The sequence below is a fragment of the Myiozetetes cayanensis genome, unplaced genomic scaffold, assembly GCF_022539395.1.
Source record: "Myiozetetes cayanensis isolate MyiCay16 unplaced genomic scaffold, myiCay2020 scf2-11, whole genome shotgun sequence".
Lineage (NCBI taxonomy): Eukaryota > Metazoa > Chordata > Aves > Passeriformes > Tyrannidae > Myiozetetes > Myiozetetes cayanensis.
Window position 1 is genome coordinate 113,606,899 of NW_026087411.1, and position 23,001 is coordinate 113,629,899.

Here is a 23,001-nt window from a genome sequence, read left to right on the forward strand (position 1 = left end):
GCTAAGAAGTCAGCAGAAAGGCTAAATCAGCTTTCTTGGATCCTGGCAGGGCTTGGGGGAGGCTCCGGCCTCGTCCCTCCGGGACTGCCGGTCCACAGCACCAAGGTTTGAGCAGGAGCCACTGAACAACCTGGGCAACTGAAGGCAAAAATATTAATACTATTAATTAAAAAAGGCTTTTAAAGCCTATTTTCCTCTCTTACCCCCCCTTTTCAAGCTCTCTGCAGCAAGTGGAGCTCGTGCTGTGTGTCTGTGTGTGCCAGTGGGGCAGTCCCTGCTCTTTCCACCTGCTCTCCCGGGGGTTGCAAAGATCTTGGAATTGCCACCAGTTTTCTGCAAACAGCTGACCAGGAGATGAGCTGCCCTATTAGTGCTTTTCCTGAGGGAAATGCCAGAGCACACACTCACTTGGTCTAAAAATCAGCTCCACTTCAAGGCACACGTGGGGAAAACAAGCCCTGCTGGTTATTTTTTTGTTTGGGGGTGCCATGGGATAAGTGGGGCCAAACCCTGCAGGGTGTTGAGACAACACAGAAACGAGGGAATCACAAATGTGGCCAAAAAAAGAATGAGGGGGCACATGGACACGCTGCTGTGGGCTGGGCAGAGCGAGCTGCAGCTCCACAGGCAGTAAAGGAAACCCCAAAAGGTGAGACTGCATCTGAATTTGATTCCTTTATGGCCACTTTGCCGATTTTATAAGCCATAAACAGTAATGAAATGGTAAACTGGACTCCCTAAAACGGCAACTGGGGTCCTTGGAAAGCTAAATCCGTCACCCCACACATGATCCTCAGCAGCTGCTCTGCCCACCCAAGCCTTCCAGTGGCTCCCCTGGTCCTTTCCTTCCCTGACACAGAACAAACTTTACCCCCCTGGCCTAAAAATGTGGGTTGTGAATTAAAAATATCCTTGGGCTCAGAAACCTGAAGCTGACAAAGTGACTCTGTAGCTCTCTTGGAAAACACCATGTGGTAAAGAGCAGAGGAGGCTGAGGAGGGATTTAAAATGCACCACGTGTGGCTTGGGATCAGTTAAAAGTATTGACTGTCACTATGAAATATGTGCTGGTGATAAAGTGAGCACTTTAGACACACTCTTGGACTCTTCTTCATTATTAAGACTTTATTTCTCATCAACTCAGCAGAGCCTGAGGTTGTAACACGTTGTCATTAGGACTTCGAGAGAAAAAAGGCAAAGTGAAAAACCTAATTCCTGGTTTTACCAAGAGACACTTCAGTGTTGTGTTCAACAGCAACAAGCAGCACTGGGAAGAAAAGGCTGCAGATTTCTATCACTCCCAAAAAGAAATGTGGGAGGAGGAGAAACAGGTTGGTTGCTGGGTTCTCCCAAGTACTATTTAGTTCTTTAATCCAGCCCAACACTGAAAACTCTCGCTGATGTCACAGCACAACTTCACTGCCTGATGGAGCTAATTACACACTCAAAAAAAAAAAAAAAAAAAAAAAGGCAAGAAAAGCTCTTAGGAAATCAGAAGATCAATAATTATCAGAGATGCTCCCCAAATGCCAACCCCAGTGACTTCTGGGGCACAACAGGTTTGCTCTCCGCAGCTCTCTCCCAGGGAACGGGGCTGTGAAACTAAACTGCTGTTCAGCACGTTGCCAAAGCTCAGGCTGCATTCCCAGCCTTCCCCAGCTCCACAGCAGGAGAAGTCATGGGAATACCTGAGGCTGTCCCTCATTTTGCCTTTCTAGACAGTGCCAGGCTGGTCTGATCTGTGGGTGCTCGTGGGGTCGTTTCTCTGCAAACCTTCCAAGTCCTCCTCCAAACACCTGAGAAACAACTACTCCTCCTTGCTTGCACCTCCATTTATCCATCTCCCTACAAAATTAGGGGAATGCTGGGCCTTCCTCAGCATATTTGTGAGCAGAGCCTGGAAAATTTAAACATGTGGTCTGTCAGGGCTTAGCAGAGCAACCCACAACCATCAGGCACAATATGATGGCAGAGACTGCAACTGTGGGGAGGAAAATCCACGGGGATCCTGCACCCGCTAAAGTAGAGCTCCCAAAATCTGGTCTGCAGGCATCCATACCCATCCTTACTCCCCTTCCTTATGAACTGATGGCTCTGCAGTGCTACTGCTGCTGTGTCACCCCCACAAAGTCCTGCTTTGATGGCCTTGTCCGTGGAGAACGAACCCACCTGTGTCCCGCCAGCTCCCTCCTGGTAAACAGAGAAGGACGTCAGGGAGTGTGTCAGCAGCTCCTGTGCTTTATCTCTCCAGGCTTGGATAAACAGTTTCTACTGCCAGGTCTCTCTCACCAGCACTGGAAGTGAAATCAAAGAGAGAAAATCAAAATACAGGATGTTCTCCCCCCTTTCAGAACAGGTGTAATGGAGAAGAGACGAGCAGCAAACAGCCCTTCAGCGACGATAACTTTCTGCTTCCTAAAGCTCTCAAAGGAAAGGATTACACCCCAAATCTCCACCTGCTTTGGGAACAGGAGCAGTTGAACAAGGAGAATAAATCTATTAGGTGTGTGCTTTAAGGGTACGTTTGAGAGCAGCTCTTTGAAAGGAGCAGATGGAAAATTCGCTCTGCAACGCTCCGCGTGCGGCAGCCTCGGGATCACGGCGAGGGATTTGTACCTTCTCCGGAGCTCAGGGGCACAGGGAAATTCTCCCAGGCTGAGATCAACACACCGGTAAAAGGCCCTGTAATCGGTGAATTCTGGGGATAAACTGCATGCCTGGCTTCAGGGAGCTTTTATCCAAACCAAGGAACGTTCACTGCGTTTGCAGCTCCACGCGAAGCCAAACCTGCTTCCAGCTGTGCTGCCCATCCCATGGGATAAAGGGGTCCTGGACAAACATCCAAGAGTCCCTTCCTGTGCTTTCTCTGGCACTGCCTCTCTCCAGCAGCTCAGAGGAAATCACAGACCCTGCTCCAGGCCTCCCTCTCCCTCTTTCCACAGCAAAGGTGAACTCCAACTGCTCCAAGGCTGGCACGGGAAGAACTGCCACTGGCTCCCAGCTTTGTGTTCCCACCTAGGGCACAGGGACAGGATCCTGCTCCAGGAGATGCTCACTGCTGTGGTGAGAAGGTACAGAAACCTCCCCTCAGGTGCTTCCAGGTACTGGGCTTTGCCCTGTCCTGCGCCTCAGCCGAGCTCAACAGAGTGCTCCACAAACATTCCTTTATTCTGATGGAATCCTCAACACCACAGGAAAACCACCTCCAGCTTTCAGACAGCAGGTAATGGAGAAACAACCTGCCCAAGGTCACCCTGGGCTGGGATTCACTCCACATCCAATCATCCCATCCGCCAGCTCATCCGTCTTCCCAGCCTGCCTTTTCCCAGCCTGTTCCCTTTCTCCGGTGCCTTTCTGCTGTTTGCAGAGTGCATCCTGAAATCTACTTTACCTACAGAGCTTTCAGTCCTCAGATTTATTATTTAGTGTTGTTTTCTGGTAATAAACCAGTCAGGGTGTTTTATTTCTCGCCTCTTCCCCCCGGGCTGCACACGAGCGCTTCTCTGCTCAAAGGAACATCCAGCCCACGAGCCAATCCGTCCGTGTCCCGTGGGATTGAGCGGCACAGAACCCTGGATTCAAAGGTCACCCCCTCTCCTCTCCAAATCTCGGAGCAAGGGACCACAACAGTCTTGAGGTGAGACCAGAGAGAAGAGCTGGGTGCTCCACATCACACCAGAGAAGCCTGAAGAGGTCAACTCCAGACAGGGCTGATTCCCCAAATGCTGCCTCCACGAGACAGCTCAAGTCCTTGGAATTCTTTGTGGTTTCCAGGTTATTTTCACCAAGGCAAAACCACAAACCACTCTCCCGTCCCTAAAGCACCCTCGGAGCCGCTTCCGCAGCAGGAAATAACCCCGTGGCAGGTTTGGGTTCCTGCCCTCTGACAGAAGCTGCAGCTCATCATTAAGCATAAATCTAAATTTTCTGCTGACCTGGAAAGGTTCTAAGAAAAAGGAAACATTGCCTGAAGAGCACAGAAACACGCAGGGTGTTTGACAGCATCTCACCCAGCAGGGTGGGTCACTGTGGAGAACGATCCATCTGCAGGGGTTTTATGGAGAGTTCTCCCATTTCCCACATGCAGGGACTGAACCAGTGCTGGGGACTGAACATCTCCATCAAGGGGCCTCTAACAAGCATGAAATCACATGAATGGTTTCTCATGGACCTCAGAGGCCAAGGAGGCGGGTCAGCAGTGAGTCCTGACGGGAAGTTTCTATCCAAGGAAAGCCCACAGGAACAGGGAACCCCCCAGCTGCTACACCTGAGCGAGGTGCAGCGACACTCAATTCATCAGTGCCACGTGGCCAAATGAACCATGTCAAACAACTCCAAGCGTGCCTTCCCTCCCTGTGACAGCTCCTTCACCTGCTCCCCCGTGTGCATCCATGCTGCTGTGTGTCCAGCACCAGCTTTTCCCTCCCCTCTGGGATGTGTGGGATGGGCAGCTGCCTCATTAACAGCTGACGGCCGCCTGCACTTTTTGGAGAGGCTTCATCGCAGTAAATGGGGCTGTTCTGCCTCAGACAAGGCCAATGGATCATCCCAAATAACTAAATTACCTGATGTGCTGTAATCACCCATATTTATACAGCAGGGGGGTTCTTATCCCACACAGTCCATTGCCAAGCAAACTGGAAATTCGGATCACAGAATGTTTTGGGTTGGAAGGGACCTTAAAGTCATCTCGTTCCATCCCTGCCGTGGGCAGGGACAACTCCCACTATTCCAGGTTGTTCCAAGCCCCGTCCAACCTGGTCTTGGACACTTCCAGGGATCCAGGGGCAGCCACAGCTTCTCTGGGTAACCTGTGCCAGGGCCTCCCCACCCTCCCAGCCCTTCCCAATATCCCATCTGTCCCTGCCCTCTGGCAGTGGGAAGCCATTCCCTGTGTCCTGTCCCTCCATTCCTTGTCCCAGGTCCCTCTCCAGCTCTCCTGGAGCCTCTTTAGGCACTGGAAGGGGCTCCAAGCTCTCCCTGGATTCTTCCCTTCTCCAGGTGAACCCCCCCCAGCTCTCCCAGCCTGGATCCAGAGCTCCAGCCCTCGGAGAATCTCTGTGTATTTACAGATCTCCCTGCTGTTCCAGGCACCCACAGCCAGCCAGGAACTGGCACCACATGAAGCATCTGTGCTGTGAAACTGCTCCTGGCCAAGGCCTCGTGTCAGAGAAAGGCCCCACCTGAAACCAAGAGGCACCACAGGCACAGACCTGTCAGGTAAGAGCTCTGCCAGCTCAGGCAGTGCTATGAAATAAAGAAATAAAATATTATTGGATAATAAAAATGGATGTGGGGAAGAGATTCCTCCCTGTGAGGGTGGTGAGGCCCTGGCACAGGTTGCCCAGGGAAGTGTCCAAGGCCAGGTTGGACAGAGCTTGGAGCAACCTGGGATAGGGGAAGGTATCCTTGCCTGTGGCAAAGGGTGCAACAAGATGGTCTTTAAGGTCCTTTCCAATCCAAACCATTCTGGGATTCTGTGAAAAGCCAACAAAGGTCCTGCAGGACCCTCGCGCTGCCCAGGTGAGGACGTGCCGGTGTGGACATGGACAAATAAATCACCTCAAAACACACAGAGAGGACAAACCCCGGCGCCTGAGGTTTGTGGGAGGGTTTAATGAAGTCATTAAGCAGCAGAGGAGTGTATGATAGGAGATAAGCACCAGCAGAATTCATGGTAATTAAATTCCTACAAAGCGGCGCCGGATAATTTGACACACGCTGAGCGCTGTCTTGTCACCGGTGCCCAGCGCTTTGCTTGCAGGATAGCGGAGACAGAGACATAAAAAACAAAGCTCCTCTCAAGCTGTGTGGCTGGAAAAGACTAACAACACCCAGTCTTTGGAAAAGGCAGCACAGGAGATGGCAAATTCCACTCAGCACCTGTGTCGGGCCCGGAATGGGGAGGTGGAAACATTCCGAAATCACTGCAGGGCAGAGGTAGCAATAACAGACCAGTTAGGAAGGGCAAAGTGACACTGTTCTGTTTATTGCAGGCCCTAGAGAGAGGTCAGGGAAAGAGGGATCCAAGGAACTTGGCCAGAGCCGGAGGTGAAGGAAGGAATTAACTTTTCCAACTGCACGAGGTGGATTCAATCACCGAGCAAGATGAGACAGGCTCTGGAAAGCCACGGGTTATAAAAGTTAAGCTGAGGGTTAGGCTGAGTCTGCCTGGAAATAAATTGATCAATTTAAGGCCTACCCACCAGATTTTTAACAATGCAGCATCGACCAAGGGAGGCCTCTCCTCCAGCCCCAAACCTGTGCCTGACACCTCCACGACGGCCACTTTTGGGAAATGCTTCAGGATCCTTCCACGTCAGGGGTGACTCTGCCAGCCATCAGGGCTGGGAACTCAGGGACATTAGGAACAGCATGGCAGGGCTGCTTAGGGGCTGCAAACTTAACGAGCAAACACAGCACTTCTTTTGACCTCAAACATCACTTTTCAGGATAAAAGAGAGGTCTCAAAATAATAAAAAAAAAAAAGCAGGACGAAACGCCCCGACCAGTGGCACTGCCGCATGGAGCCTCTTCCTCAGCATCCCAGAGCAGATGTGCTGCACTCAAAATGTCTTTGTCTATTAAAACTGTGTCAGCTTCAGAGCCTCCAAAACTCCCCGTGGCATAAACAGAATTCCTAATGAACAGCTGCAGGATCCAGGAGTGGCCGAGCAAAACGCCAGCTGCTGAGATCGTTTCCTCTGCCCCTCTCTCACCACCTTTACTCCTCTGCTGCCCAAATCCCACTTTTCCCCACTCTGGGTCTCTCCTGCCCTCCCTCTCCCACAGCTCTGGTGCTTCATTGTGTCTCCTGCACCCTCCACACACCTCCTGGTCCAACAGAGCCCTTGACGCTTCTCGTGCATCTCCAGTCCCTGCCAGGGTTTGATCCTTGCTCACACCAAGGAAGTGCAAAAAGGGGACATCAAGGAATAAAACATTATCTTCTAATTCCAGAGAACAAGAGCAGTCCTCAGGGAAGGATTCACCCTGAGTAAACTGACACCCTCCAACAGATCTTCCAGCTCCAACGCCGCCTTCCAGGCCGAGGCACCGACACACAACTCCTCGAGTTGGGTTGGTATTTTTTAAATCCTCTGCTTTTGAAACCCAAAACCAGCCAAGCCTGGACCAAAGGCACTTCCCAGCTGCTTCCCTGAGCCTAATGGTGTCCTCTGAGCTAGCTGGAGAAACAGCTGGAATGATTATTCAGTCAGGCACTTGCACTTTGAGAGAAATGTCATCTGCTGGGTCAATGCACACCACCCCCACCAAGTTCTGCTGGGAACAGCAGCACAAATGAAGCCTGAATTCCAACTGCTCGATTCCTTCGGTCTTCAGTACCCCACAAAGAGCCTCAGTTCCCTATTTTAACACCATTTATGGCGGGTTAATGCTTTAGTGAGCTCTATCCCTCTCATTTGAGTGCAAACAGCTGATGGGTTCAATGGTTATTGGAAGACTAATGGATAAGCCCAGATGCCAAAGCCCTGCTTTATTAGGACACTGACAACATTCAAGAGCTTCTAATGCTGAGCAACAGTGTCTCTTAAAAGAAATCTTTATGAACTGGTATCAAACACACAGGCCAGCCCAATTCCTTGTGGTTTTGAGACGATCTGTCTGACACCACCAGCCAAAGTCCAAACGCTTCGGCCACCACCACACCGGTGCTATTCCTGAGCAGCTAAACCAGCCAGGTTTCTGCAGAGTTAATGGATTAGCAGCTTCCCTGGATCAACAGCAGGGTGTGCAGGACAGAGCTGGTCCGTAGCTTTCAACAGCTCACGTTGCTAATGCATTTCCACGGCCAGGAGGGAAAATTCCCGGGGAAACCACGTGCTGTGGATGTTGTGGATACGCTCTGCACTCCACAGATTGCCCAGTAATCCTCAGCACTCAGTCCCACCTGCCTGCTCACCACAGGAGGTGGAGGGAATCCAAATGTTAGCAGAGGGGGCACGTCTGGGAAGGCTTAAAAACACTCCAGGCAGGAATCTCCCCCACACAGCAGCTATTTTTGTGGGGAAGAGGGGCCAAGTGTCCTCAAAGACAAGCAAGTGGGACACTGTGCCAGCACAAGGCTCCTGCAGATGGAGCAACCGCTTCCAACACGTCTCCCAGCCACCATCCCCAAAGATCAGGCTGGCTGCAGCCCACGCCAGCTGCAGGGATCACACGGAGAGAGTAGATGCTGAGAGGTCCTAAGGGATGGGGAAGCCACAAAGGCCTCTTCTGGCCGCTCACATCAGTCACCATCGCCCAGCCCCTGGAGCCATAAATGGCTCTGATCCCACAGAAACACCCCGAGGGGCAGCACAGCTCTCTCTCCCCCTTTCAGAGGCTGCAGAGTGGGTGAGAGCAAACACCTGATGGCCAGCCAGGAAAAAGGTGGGGGGGATGACATTCCCAGGGGCTGGGGAAGCTGCTGGTGAGCACAGGCTCAGTGACACAGCCACCAGCTCCACGCACAGACGCGGAGGCACCGGCCCGGAACCGAGTCAATTAATAAGACAGGCACAAAATTCACAACTCAATTCGACCACTGCCCGGAATCCAATCAGAATAGTAAGAAAGCACCAGGATGGCTGTATTAGATCAACCCAATGATCCGTTCACCCCCAGCCCCCTCGCTCCTGAGTGCTCCTTTCCAGCTGCTTTGGTGCAAAATAATCATAAATCACAGGCACGGAGCAGTTTATTGGGAACAATTTCCCCTGAACCACTGGTGAACAGGAACTGGATGAGCCCTTGAAGAACAGAAGCTGTCCACCAAAATACTGGGGTTTTTTAAGCAATCAATTGCAAACATTCTCAACTGTACAAAGTCTGAAATGTTAATAAAAAGTGGTGGTGGGGGGGAGGGAATAACAGAAGGAAAACCACATCCAGCACTTGGTTGCACAGCTTCCTGCAGCAGAAAATTCCACAGGTGAGCTCTGCAAGTTGCCCAGGGAAGCTGTGGATGCCCCATCCCTGGAAGAGTCCAAGGCCAGGTTGGATGGAGCAAGCTCGGCTAGAGTGGAAGGTGTCCCTGCCCGTGGCAGGGGTTGGAACTGGATGAGCTTCAAGATCCCTTCCCAACCCAAACCATTTCATGGTTTTATGATCATAAGTGATTTTTTTCCCAGTTTCAAACCCAAACCCTCCTAATTCCACTCCTTTCCAGTGGTGGGTGCAACAGGATTCACCCCCAACTCGCCACAGAGACCCAGAGGAACAACATTCCAAGAGCCACCTTCCCTTCCCCGAGGTGCCTGACCCCCCCTCCACAGGCTCCTCTCTGCACTATAAATCTTCCCAATCCTGGCAACCAGCAGTGCTGGCAGGGAAGCAGAAATACCAGGATCCCATTGCCAAGGGATAATTTCAGCACAAATCTGCACTTCTGCTATTGTCTCCCCCTTGCTGATGGACACCCTGGCTCTCCTTTTTGTGGAGCAGCCCTCCCTCTCTTTTATCCAACCTCCTCTCCAACATCTTTGTTCCCTTTCCATTCCACCCATTTCCCAAATTTGTGCCTAGTTTCTTTTCTTTTTTAATTGCTCTCAATATGTCACTCTCTATTAGTCAACAGCAGAGTTATTTAAACGTGTCAATGCTGTTGCTTAGCAGATCTGACTGCGCTTTGCCATCCCAGCCTCCTTCAGAACCACGTGTCCCCCTCCCCAGAGCTCCCCAGCACGTTTGGATCACTGGGAAGTTTGAGGAAAATAACAGTAAGTTTGACTCTAAAGGCAGCCCACTGGGAAGCTTCAGTAGAGATCCTTAAAAACTAAAAAAAAAACCACCTCCAAAGCCAACCTAGAGGAGGAATTCTGTCAAAAAACCCACCTGGCTTTATTTCTCAGTTAGGAAACAGCATCAGGTGCTGTTTTTCTTCCATTTCCTACCTTGTATCCAAGAGCTTCAACAGGAGCCCATCAAGTAAATGACCATCCAGAGCTTTGGAAAGGGTCCTAACAGGGAGCCAGTATCAGCTTTCCCCAGCACAAGCTAATTTTAGGAAATGGCCTTTAACTGTTCTATAAAAGGCTGGGAACACCCAGGTGAGAGCACGTTGTGACCTTTGAAATTAAGACTTTGCTGAGAGAGAAGAGGGAAGATAATGTGCAGCTAAATCACACACACACAGTGTTCTGCTCGGGCTTTCTGAGGCTTGGTCACTGCTCCAACTCACAGCCAAGGAACAGGAGGTTCCAGGCAGCATCAGCTCCACACACAAACTGTGGCACAGCTGTCCCAAAATGTTTAGGGAATCATGGAATCCCAGCATCACTCAGGTTGGAAAAGCCCTCCTCGTGGAGTCCAACGCAGTCACCCCAGCCCTGCCGGTCCCACCACTGAACCACGTCCCCAGAACGACAGAATTCTTTATGAGAAAGGCTAAGCAAAAGCAAGAGACATCATCCTTCTGCAGTCCACTGGAGAAGAACAATCCCAAGGGAACTCCCAGGAGCACACCAAACCTGCTGTGTGGCCACAGATGCCACGTCTTGTGCATCTTCATCCCGAGCCGTGTGTTGGTCTCCACGGGCTTGTCTCCTCTCGGGGTGAATCTCACATGTTGCCCCCTCAGCCAACCTCACCTTCTGCCCCCAAATCTCCAGCTCAGCCACCACCCTGAATCCCTCTGAGCCAGGCTGGTTGGGAATCACACGATCATGGACCGGTTTGGGTTGGGAGGGACCTCAAAGATCACCCTGTTCCAACCCCCTGTCGTGGGCAAGGGGTGCCACTCACCAGATCAGGTTGCTCAGGGCCCCATCCAACCCAGCCTAAGGGAGTGAGGGGCAATTAAACCCCAGAAACCGATGCCATCAATCTCCAGCAGCTGCTAATTCCAGACTTGGACTGCAAGTCACACCCAGGAAAGCAGGTTCCCAACCCTGGGAACTGCCACCACAACCCGAGCCAGCCCAACCGAGGGCAGAAAACCTGCCAGAAGGGCTGCTGATGGGCTTCCAAAAATAACCCAACTTCCCTCCCGTGGTGCCTGATGCCCATTTACTTCCAGCCACCTAAAAATAGCCCTTCCCGTTGGGATGGATGAGGGAAGCTGACAGGAGCGGAAGGCTCTCATCCCTCCACACACACACAAGACTAAGGGAGATAAAACACTCCGGAATTGCAGTGCAGGGAACAATCTCACGCTGGCCCCGAGACAGCCAGCTGGATGGGCCTAATGATTCTTCTCCAGCACCAGCTGTGATTGAATTTATTTCCATTTCGTGTGATTAAAAAGGAAAAGAGCCAGATAAAAGGGAGAACAAAAAGTCCGAGATTTCAAAAGGCGCTAAAAATAAAACAGTTTGTGTGGGCTTGGCACCCCCACCTTGGCAGTTCTCTCTACGTGACAGCCAAGCAGTGCTCAGTAAACCAAAATGAAGGCACAAGTAATTTACAGGTGGGGAAAACAACGTTAAAACAGCGACTCCTTCATCACTAAAACCAACAGCAGGAGCAGGTTTGAAGGGTTTGAAGGGCAGGCGCTGCTGACGCATTCCTGCCAGGAGACCCCTTCTCTGCTCGTCCCTCGTGGAGCCAAGGTAATTGTTCCCTTTGCCTGGCAAGTGGAAATCGATGCTGAGGAGTCCAGCAGCTCCTCCCGAGATGTTCCAGCCCACTGAGCTGATCAAAGGGAACCGTTTCCCAGCGCCTGTTCGCGCCTCGCCGGGAGAACGCAGCTCCCTCGAAACCCAGACGTGCGAGTTGAGCAGCAGGAGGCCCGGGGATTAATCCCTTTATTTAAACATTAACAACCTGAAGTGTCTCTGAGCAATTGTAAAGGCTTTATTGGCAAAAGGCCCTGAAGCAGCCAAGTCCAGAGGAAGCCAAGGTTACCTGCGGTCCAAGTGTTAACTCCGACAACACAAACCGGCTCCGGAGCACGTTTGGACCTCAGGGGTGGGAATAAAGAGGGAAGCAACACCTTGCTGCCAGCAGAAGTCTGTGGGCAGGGATGGATGGAGCGAATCCTTCTTACCCAGGAAGGTGACTGGGAGCAGCACAGACCAACCTTGGGCAAACTGTCCCTCATCCATTGTCTTCCCAACCCAAGCGACCTGCTTGGTTACCTGGACATCAGCCAAAGGTTCCTGATGTGGTCTCCTGTGTGGATATCCAGCAGGAAAACAAGTGACTGGAACAGGAGCCCAGGGAGCTGGTGGACCCTCCACTCCAGCAGCAGTCAAAGCTCAAAGCCTTGAGCAACCTCATCTTCCTTTGCCTTTACTCCAGGCAGGAGACTGGGTTAGAGACCTCCAGAGATCCCTTCCAACCTCACTCATCCTACAGCTCAAAGAAATGCCAAGGAGAAGGTGAAAGCCTTTCCTGGAGGTATCTGCCTGGATAAAGCTGTAATGGATGATAAAAGCAACTCTTTGTAAGCTTTTCATTGACAGGATGACCTGGTGACTCCCAGCACACCCTGCTTCCTTCTTCCAACATTTCCCCCTGGACAGAGGAATAAATCCATGCAATTAAGACAGAGGTACCACTTTCATACAAAAATTCAAGGTGTTTTAGTGGCATTGGAGGACTTAATCCTTGTAGGAGGTGATAAAACATTAAACAGAGCAACACTGGGAGATTTAATGGGCTGGACTGACACGAAAAGACATTTTAAGGGACATCCTTTTAAGGACTCCTCTGCTCAGCCACTACACAATCATTTCTCCAAATCCTTTTGTGTATCCAACACACAAGTTGTGCACATCCCACACTGGATCCTGTCTGGTTGCTGTAGTGGGAGAGAAAAGTATGGATCAGGTGCTGCCTGAATTCCAGGTGTCACCAGGTTTGGCTATTTTTTTTTCCAGAAATGCCTTCTGCTGTTACTGGAAAGTGTAACTATTGAGTTTCACCAAAGTCAAAAGCTCCTCTCAGGTTCATTTCCCTTTCAGCTGCTCCAGCTGCTGCCTTGCCAAAATCCATAGAAGGCAAAAATCCATAGTTCCTAGGATTCACATTTTGAAACAGTTCCAAAGGCAGAGTAAAGGTTTCACCTCTAGTGCAGCTGCCACAGCTTTCTCCCTGACTTTGCTGGCCCTGATCCAAATGGAAAATAAAAAAAAAAAACCCCAAAGCACAAGTGAGTGTTTTTGCTGACCAGGATTACCTGGTTTAGGATCAGCAAACCTTCAAGGACACGCCACAACCACCCGAGTGGAAATCACCAGTGCTGGAGGCAGCTCCCCTCAATCCTCTGAGCCTCTCTCTGCTCCTCTGTTGGGCTGATAAAACTCCCTTTTAGACTCTTTTCATTAAAGCTGAAGGCCAGCAAGCCACTGGGTAATTAAATCTGTCACATAATTAGGCCTGATGCTCAACTCAAGCCTACTCTGCCGAGCAGAGCAGGAGGCAGGGGGTGAGCTGCTGTTTTGGGGTGTGCTGGGGGATCACCAGGCCTCGGTGACAGATTCCTCAGAGCCACATCTCGTGTTCTGTAGCCTCTCCAAGCCCTGCTGCAGGTTCCTGCACCCCTCTGCAAACCTTGGCGTGTTTAGTGACCCACTCTGGTGCATCCCTTGGCTCTGGACAACTCGTCCTCCTTCAGCAGCCCAGAATTCACCTCTTGCCCAGGGTGGCTTTGCAGACCAAGGGTGAGGAGTTGCCCCGCTCAATTCTCAGCACCTAAAATGCTCCTGACTGTCTTCAGTCTGAAGAAACACGATGACCTTGCCCCAACCCAAAACCAGCTCTGATCTAAGGGAGGTCATTCTAACATCAACCAGTGGAGGGCAACCACACACGTTCACAACAGGCAGCATCCTCCTGCCCGACGCAGACAAAAAAAAAGGCACTTTATTCCCATTTCCAACCACCACAAGAGCTGCTTTATCTTTCCCATTCTGCCTTATTTACATCTATTCCTTTCCTCGTGACATTTAAAGAGCAGCCCCAACTAGAATCATAAATTGGTTGGAGTTGGAAGGGACCGCAAAGCTCATCCAGTTCCACCCCCTGCCACGGGCAGGGACACCTTCCTCTAGCCCAGGTTGCTCCAAGCCCTGTCCAACCTGGCCTTGGACACTTCCAGGTGATCCACGGTGTCTCTAACTCCCAGAAGGTAGCAGAGCATTCCCTCCTGATCCTTTCATGTTATCTGGAGACAAAAGGCTAAAACAAGACACTGTTTTGGGAGGTTTGACAAACAAGCCAAATTAAGAAAGGCTTTAGCAAGAGGCAACCCAGTATTTTCAGCTGAGAACTGTCTGAACAGTCACAGTTTCAGTGCAGGGACAAGCTGAACACCAATAATTCCCAAGTCCAGCTCAAGTAGGTCTTGAGCAAATAGGAAACAAAACACTCCTTTTCCTTCTCCACGCTGGCAAGCACAGACTGCCAGAGCCCAGCCCAGCGTGTCCCTGCTCCAGCCAACCCAGAGGGTGACAGAGCTGCTGGGAATGCTCTGGGTGAGCTCCATCAGCCAGAGCCAGAACCCCCTGAGTGTGTCCAGTCATGTCTCTGACCCCAGGACAATTCCTCAGTCACAGCCGGTAACTGGGGCACTGGGAGCAAGGAAATTGCTGGGGAAATGGCTGTCAATAGCAAAGGGACTGGGATATTTTCTCCCTCCTGTGCATTCTGCCTGCCCTGCTCACACAAACCCTTCAGAGCCGGGATCAGCCGCTCCATCTCCCGCTTGTTTGGAATCGTGAGATGGAGGTGAAAGGATCTGCTCGGGAGAGCCCAACGAGCCTCACTTTTATACCTTTTCTCCTGCAAGTCAGGCCATTCCTCAGCACTCAGCTGGAAAAGGCAGGGAAAGAAAGGCAGGTGCTTGTGGGAGAGGCCCCTGGTGACTCTCCCTGCCAACATTTCGACAGCACGAGGCACTGGGGTGACAGGGTGAGACACAGGGACCTGCTGGGACAGACAGGGAATGGAAATTCAACGACCCAATCAACTCTGATTTTTAAGGATGCTCATTTGTTCATCATCGTTATGTTCTCTGGTGAAAGTCTCGCTTTATGATCGCAGCTAATCTGGGATGGTTTTGCATCATCACCTGGAAAAGGGTTGCTGGTAAAAAATTAGTGGAGAAAAAAAAAAAGAAAAGGAAGAAAGAAAAGGAAGAGAAGGGAGGGAGGGAGGGAGGGAGGGAGGGAGGGAGGAAGGAAGGGAGAAAGAAAGAAAAAGAGAGAGAGAACGAAAGAAAGAGAGAGAGAAAGACAAAAAAAGAAAAAGAAAAGAAAGAGAAAGAAAAGAAAGAAAGAAAAAGAGAAAGAGAGAAAGAGGAGAGAGAGAAAGAGAGAGAGAAAAGGAAAGAAAAAGGAGAAGGAGAAGGAGGAGAAGGAGAAGGAGGAGGAGGAGGAGGAGGAAAAGGAAAAGGAGAAGGAGAAGGAGAAGGAGGAGGAGGAAGAGGAGGAGGAGGAGGAGGAGAAGGAAAAGGAGAAGGAGAAGAAAGAGAAGGAGAAGGAGAAGGAGAAGGAGAAGGAGAAGGAGAAGGAGAAGGAGAAGGAGAAGGAGAAGGAGAAGGAGAAGGAGAAGGAGAAGGAGAAGGAGAAGGAGAAGGAGGAGAAGGAGAAGTAGGAGAAGAACAAGGAGAAGGAGAAGGAGGAGGAGGAGGGAAGAAGAGGAGGAAGAGGAAGAGGAAGAGGAAAAGGAAGAGGAAGAGGAAGAGGAAAAGGAAAAGGAAAAGGAAAAGGAAGAATGAATCTGTGCTTCTCCTCTGGCCTGGGCTGGTTTTCAGTGTCATTATCGCTGGAAAAGGGCAAAGAGGGGTTCTGTGGTTTTGGGATGGGCTGCCACAGTCCCCAGGCCTGTTCTCCACCCCAGGTCCAGCTGGTGTAATCCAGCCACTTCCATGCTCTTTCTCACCTTCCCCAACACTCTGACCACGCCTGCCTGCCCTGCCCTGGGGATGTGATTCCCCCTCCAGGATCCTGTGGGTCAGTGCCAGCGGGCCAGGGTCACTGCTGGGTGCCACACCCTGGGCCCAGGAGTGTCCCCTCGTGCCCCACTGACCAGGTTCCCAATCCTGAGCTGCGCATCCACCTGGGAGCAGAGCCCTGGCTGGGGAAGGACTGGGAATCCCAGTGTCACGCCAGTTCCCAGCACTCAATAATCAATCCCCAGGAACCACAGGGGGAGGGTCATTACCCCCAGCACGTATAAATGGAGACACTGAAATGACAGGGAACTTCACCTGCCACCTTTTGTGGGGATAACACAAACCCAGCAGAGCGCACAGACATCCAAAACACATCGCTTATCAAAGCAGCAACAGATTTTCCTGTCAAAGCAGAGGCTTCACAAGGATGTCTCCGGCACGGGCGGATTCCTGGCAGAACAAGGAAGGGATGCAAACCACCTGCAGCCGTTTCTCCTTACAGGGGGAACAGTCAAAAAAGCTTTCAGAAGCTTCATTAAAAGCCCAGCTGCTCACGTGGACCAGCTCAGATGGGAAGGGGGGCAGGGGAAGTGCCTCCCCCATGCAGGGATTGCCCTCAGGGGGGAACACTCCTGGCACCTTCCCTAATGTGGGATCGGACCCGTGCTCTTGTTCCTCTCCCTCCCCACGCCCTCCTCCACCCTCCCTTTGGCACCTCCAGAAGGAAGGATGGATGATAACCCAGCAATTCAGCCATTTGGAGCCTGGCTGCTCTAAATGCAGGCACGTGGAGCAGCAGGACCGAACCGGTGACATTCGGGCCCCAGGAGCAATAAACAACCAGGTGAAGAAATCTGGGAAGAAATTACCCAGCACACCTCGTCTCCTTGGCCCCCCTGAGATCCATACAAGATGTGTTAATGCATCTGATTATGATCTAAATTATGTACAGAGGCTCCTGCCAAGCGCTCTGTGAAGTTTCTTTATTGTTAAGTTGGAAGCTGCTTAGGAATGGATGGTCCAGTCATCATATTTCAAATTACATTTGGGGGAAAAAATCCCGACATTTTCCTATTTCGTGGCTGGCTCAGAAGACAAGGTGGGTGTGGGGGTTTTCTGTGCTGAAGGAAGAGCAGGAGAGGTGGGGAGAGAAGAGCAATCAGGCTATTCCCTGTCCTTTATTGTCCCCTGAGCTGAGTGGATTCACTGTACAGAGAATTCCTGCGTGGCTTCCCAGGTGTGGGGTTTTTTTCCCAGAAGGGGAGCACAAACACCAAGGTGCTCGTGGGAACATGGGCCCTAAGACTTTGTAAGAAAGGGTTTCTAGAGGAATTCTGATGAGAAAGGCTGGGTAAAAACTCCACCTGGGAATTTCAGCACACCTGTGAGGGCCACCTGAGCTGTCACCAAATCACCTGTGAAAAAGATCATTTTTCTCCCCAGAATGTCACACCAACACTGGAGCTTTTTAGAAAAATACAGATAAACAGGTTTATACTCCATACAAGCAAGTTTGGGAAAACACATATAAATATGCCAGATTGTCACTGCACCTCTAACTGAACCACAGAGTGGTTTGGGTGGGAAGGGACCTTAAAGCTCGTCCAGTTCCACCCCTTCCACTGTCCCAGATTGCTCCCAGCCCTGTCCAACTTGACCTTGGACACTTCCAGGGACTGGGAGTCCACAACCTCTCTGCCAGGGCCTCACCACCCTCACAGCAAAGAATCTCTTCCCAATATCCAATTTAAACCAGCAGATCTGGAGCAGATGAGGGACCAGAGCTACCATCTGTAGCCACCACGGTGATGTTGTGGTTTAAACACCCCCCCCAAAAAAACATGCTTGAAGGGAGGATCACAGGCTGGATCCCAGCCAGGCAACCAGCCCTGCTTTGAAAGGCAGTCTTTATCTCCATGGAACACTTCACTGAACAACAGGCTCTCAATCCTCAAAAATAAAGCCTTGCTAAACAACCGGATTTTAACCTGGAATTCTGCATTGTTGGCATCCTCTGCTGCTGCAGGTAGGTGTGATTGCCTTGCCTAGCAGGCTGATTTTCTCTCTCTTTAAGGAAAAAAACAAAAAGGAATTTTCTCTTTCAGTTTAACTTTGAGGGAAGATGGAAGACCACAGCCTGGCCTCAAAGCCGTGAGATCTTTTGAACTCCGAGTCAGCAGGATCTCACAGGAGCTGAGCTCGAGGGCTGCTCTGGAATAAATCAAGAAGGATTTACTCTTCCACTCGAACAAGGCAGGGGAAAAAACAACTCCTTACATGCACAGATATGGGGCTGGGGGTGGGGAGGCAGAAAAGAAAATTAATAGAAAAGGCAAATTAAGAGGGCCTTGGTGGCTTGTCACAGTCCCACAATGTCCTGCATGGCTGGACTTCCTGGAGGGAAACAGCAGCACAGTTGCTAAACCTGCTGGAAGAGGTTCAGCCCAAGAACAGATGGAGCAGATGCTCCAGACACGGCACAACGAGGACAAGGAGCTCCTGGAGAAACCTCCTGACAGCAAGTCAGGCTTGACCTGTCCTGTGGCACTGGACATTTCTTCACAGATCAGCAGAGTCCAAGGCAGAAGGGGCCTTGAGGGCACCTGCTCTGCTTGTGCTACAGCAGCCCATTCCACTTCATCCAGGTTTTCCTAGGAGCAGGAATTCCACCTGGCAGCCAAATCCCAACTTGAATTAACTACTGTGGCTCCCAGCAAGAATCCACTGTGGAAGCTGCTTCCACCCCAAAACCTGGGCTGGCAGAGAGGCTCTGTGTAGGATGTTACACCTCCTCTGGCTGTCCTGGTGTCCCTCTGCCAGGGAACACCATTCCCTGGAAAAGGCAGAAGTGGTTCTGAGCTCCAGCCACTTCCCTTCGCTCTTGACACCTTTGCTCAAGCCCAAACCCATCAGCAGTTTTGACAACTCTCCAGAGCCTGAGCCTGCCTGAAGGAGCTCAGCACAGGGCACAGAATCTCATCCTCTGGCTCCCTTACAGCAGTGGGAAGAAAACTGGAGAGGGACAAATGTGCTGCTGGCAGCAATTCCAGCCTCTGCAGCGAGCCTGGCTCCCAGTCAGCCACACACCCCCTCAAGAGCTGAGCTGGACTAATCCTTGCAGGGTGAAACAACCCCCACTCCAATGAGTTTTGGGGCATGAGGAATGATGCTGAAGAAGAAAAGATTCAGAGCTCAACTCCCCCCCCACCCCCCGAGCTGTGAGCGGGGATTGGGATCCCAAGACACTGAGCTGGAGAGCTCAGACCATCAGTGACATTTCCACACCACCCCGAAGATCAGAACTTAAAACTGCTGAAATCACATCACTGGGAAATGTCACTTCTTCCCCTGAAGTCCTGCCAAATGAATTTGGCTAAAACTTTCAGCAAAAGAATAGATGATCAAACAGGAGAGTTGAGGGCCAAAAAAATACGTAAGGGGCTTGATGAGTGCTCTGGGGGTGACACTGTAGGGGTGGGCCTGCCCTGTTTTTACAAGCTTTCCTCATCTCCCCGTTACTGTAACGGGACTGTGGGAGGAGGAGAGTGTTGCCAGAAGGGTGATGAGATATTCTGGTAAAACATGTTAAAATGCAACATGTTAAAACACAACCAAACAGCTTGCACGGGACAGACCGACACTGCAGGGCTCGTCTGTGCCTTACCTGTTGTCCCTCAGCTCCTCAGCTCAGACCTGTTCCATGTCACACATCGACTCCTCCACCACTTCTCTTCTTTCTCCCAGCTTTGATCTCGAGGGTTTTTCTCCTGTTTAATATAAAAAAACACAGACAAAACCCACATTGTACTTAAGAAACATCTTTTGCACGGCCTCGAGGCATCGAGCAGGAGGGGCTGTGGAACAGCACGTGGATACAAACATTCCTTCCAGGCCTCTCCAAACAGCTGAGGGATTGAGCAACCTGGGACAGTGGAAGGTGTCCCTGCCCATGGAACAGGATGAGCTTTAAGGTCCCTTCCCTCCCAAACCATTCTGGGATTCAAATGATTCATGGCACAGTCGGCCTTAAGAAGCTCCCAGAGGTTTGACAATCTGAGTGTGAGAGGCTGGAGGACAAGAGTGAGGACGCAGACCGAGGTGGAACAACTTGGAGAAGAGATGTTTCAGATCTCAGAGGGATGAGAGAGATGCTCTGAGCCAGCTCAAAGGTGTTCTCAGCTCCCTTCACAGAAAACCCCTCCTCTACAACACCTGGCAATCAACTGGCAGCTCTCAGGTTGTATCCACAGGATCATTTCCCACAAAAGATTAAATAAAGTTATTAACTACATCATCTGTAAGTGCCAAGGTCAAAGAGGACCCACTGCAAGCCCCCAGATCTGACCTGTTCCATGACACACCACCAGCTCCACCCACCAGGTCCAGCTCAAGCCCAATAACTCAGAGGGAGTTTTTCATCCAGCTTTTTCCCCTGGCTCAAATCCTCCCTCTGCTGCGAACAACTGCCTGATCTCAGCAGCCAAACACATAAAAAAATTAAAAGAAAATAAAATGCCTTTTGCTAAGAGAAGCCCAAGGCTCCGGGATGATCCTTCAGCGCTGCCTTGGCCGTCAGTGGCACTTCCTTCTGTTCCAGAACAAAAAGGACCATCCCAACCCTGCCTGCATCCTTCTCCACAGCCTCTTGGACAGCCCCAGTGTTGGCAGGCGGCACAAGTGGAGCATCCCAAGCTCCCTGTTCCCACCCCACTCTCACTAATGTGTTCCATACCCAGCCTCTCCCACAATCCCGGCTCTGCCGCCGCTCCCGGCACGGAGCCGGGGCCGATCCCTGGGGCTGGTGCTGCTTCTGTAAAGTGCTGCTCCCATCCCTCTCACTCCAGCTGGCAAAATGCTTCCCAGGTGCCCATATCCCTAGGATATCAACAAGGAAGCACGTGGTGATGGTGGCCCTGCTCTCCTGGCTGCGGGACGCGACTTCCACCCACACTCGGCTACAACAGGGCGTTTGTGGGAACAGCACCAGCCACGACCCTTCTGTCCCAGACTGCAAAGCTCTTCCCAGAGTTCTCCAGAAACCAGGAATGAAAATGTCACTCAACAGCCCCTGAGCATTTCATTCCAGCTGTGGGTTTCATTTCAACAGGGCCTACCTGCAGAACATGCACTCCAAACCCCCCCCCAGGCCACGCACACCCAGCATCTGCTACCAACCCTCGAGGTCTGGAAAGGTTTCACTGCAAGCTCTGAATGCTTTCAGTTTATAAAACAAGTATTTACAGCAATTAAATCATGGTTTTTTTGAAACCACCAGCTATTCTGAGTCCCTGAAACTCCAGCCACTCGGGGCAAAGGACCCAAGGAATCGGAGGGTCTGGAAATGGGATGTCCAGATTTGCACCAGCCAAAGGAACCACTCTCCTGAGAACCACAGGATGGTTTGGGATGGAAGACACCTTAAAGATCACCCAGTTCCAACCCCCTGTCGTGGGTAGGGACACCTTCCACTAGAAAGTGTGGAGAAGATTTCCCAGGGAATCCAGGTTTGGTTTTTTTTATCTGATGTAAAAATTCCAGCATATTTTACTTAATATTTATTTTATTTATTAATATTTTACTTAATATTTCATTCTGACCACTGTCCCTAACAGCAATGACAGCATCCAAGCACAGGCTCACCCTCCTCAAAAAAAAAGGTGTCTTCTCCCTGCTCCCCATCAGAGAAGCTGTTATAACTTCATTTCATATTTTATTAGTTTTTACAAGCCAGCCACGCTAAAAGGTTGCACCAGTAATTTAAACTGCACTTGTCAGCAGAAGTGAAGGACATTGTGGGATACATTTTATTCCGGCTCTTTTATTGCTTGGCTCCTCGGAGCGATTCAAGCGGCTTAAGGATTTCAGAGGCGCTGTCACAACAGGATCTGGGCCATCACAAGCTGCCATTTAAACACCAAAAAAACCCTACCCAAAACCCCCCAGTTCAATTCACATCATCCCTTCTCCTCACCACGCCCAGCTGGGAAGAGGTGCTGCTCTCCATCCTCACCCAGCTGCCCGGACAGGTTGGGGCTGGAGTGGGGAGAACATCCCACTGCTGAGGTGCCTGCCCAGGAAAGGACTCAATTCCAGATCCCACCGGGAAAACTGGCCCGGAAAAACAAGAGGGGATGTTACTTTGTGGGAGGGAGGAACGAATAGGGACGTTCTTGGTCAAACAGCACGAGCCCAAACCCAGCTGAGGTGACAGAACCACCAAGGAATTTGGGTTGGGAGGGACCTTAAAGATCGTTCAATTCCAACCTCTGCCATGGGCAGGGACAACTCCCACTATCCCAGGTTGATCCAACCAGGCCCTGGGCACTTCCAGGGATCCAAGGGCAGCCACAGCTTTCCTGGGAATTCCAGCCCAGCCCCTCCCCACCCTCACAACCAAAAATTCCTTCCCAATCTCCCGTCTCTCCCTGCTCTCTGGCAGTGGGAAGCTATTCCCTGTGTCCTGTCCCTCCATCCCTTGTCCCAAGTCCCTCTCCAGCTCTCCTGGAGCCCATTTAGGCCCTGGAAGGGGCTCCAAGGTCTCCCTGGATCCTTCTCTTCTCCAGGCTGGACATTCCCAGCTCTCCCAGCCTGGCTCCAGAGCAGAGGGGCTCCAGCCCTTGGAGCAGCTCCGTGGCCTCCTCTGGACTCGCTGGGATTTTCAGGTTTGGGAGCTTTCCCTCTGAATGTATTAACAGTTTTCCAGGTCACCTTTGCTGCAGAGTCATCTGGAGGGGGGAGGTGTCAGATGGTGCCTCAGCAAGGGAGTGTCTGTTCCCTGGGAAGGGGCTCAGAGCCTTGGGAGCTCCCTGGGCCATCTGCACATCCCGTGTTTGGACTCCAAACCCCACGGACACTGCTTTGACGTGGTGACCCAGACTCCCAAAGGTCCCTGGAGATCACAGGTGTCCCGGAGCAATCCATGTTTGGGGGGGCTGGGGAAGGCCAAGGGTGGAAGATGCAGAACTGATGGGCATCTTGGGATATTCCACCATCTCTGTTTGCTTTTCTGGCCTCACCTCTCCACCAGCCACAGAAATGTGCCCGTTTTCTTCTGCTCATCCTCACAGTGTCCACCAAATAGCTTTTTCCTTTACCCCCTGGTCACAAAAACTTCCCAATCTGCTTCCATCTCACCCTCTCCTGACACTTCTCTCCACTTG

At 51.2% G+C, this 23,001-nt stretch overlaps 1 protein-coding gene across 5 annotated transcripts in view; it reads right to left on the reverse strand.

Annotated features, from left to right (window-relative positions):
* The window catches only part of EXTL3 (exostosin like glycosyltransferase 3), a 128,266-nt gene that overhangs the window by 28,963 nt on the left and 76,302 nt on the right, over positions 1–23,001 (reverse strand). For all 5 annotated transcript variants that reach the window (XM_050314759.1, XM_050314761.1, XM_050314760.1 and 2 more), the window contains 2 exons: positions 19,506–19,608; positions 2,170–2,294 (listed from right to left, as the gene is read on the reverse strand). The gene's annotated coding sequence lies outside the window, so the exon portion shown is untranslated. The remainder of the gene's footprint in view (positions 1–2,169; positions 2,295–19,505; positions 19,609–23,001) is intronic.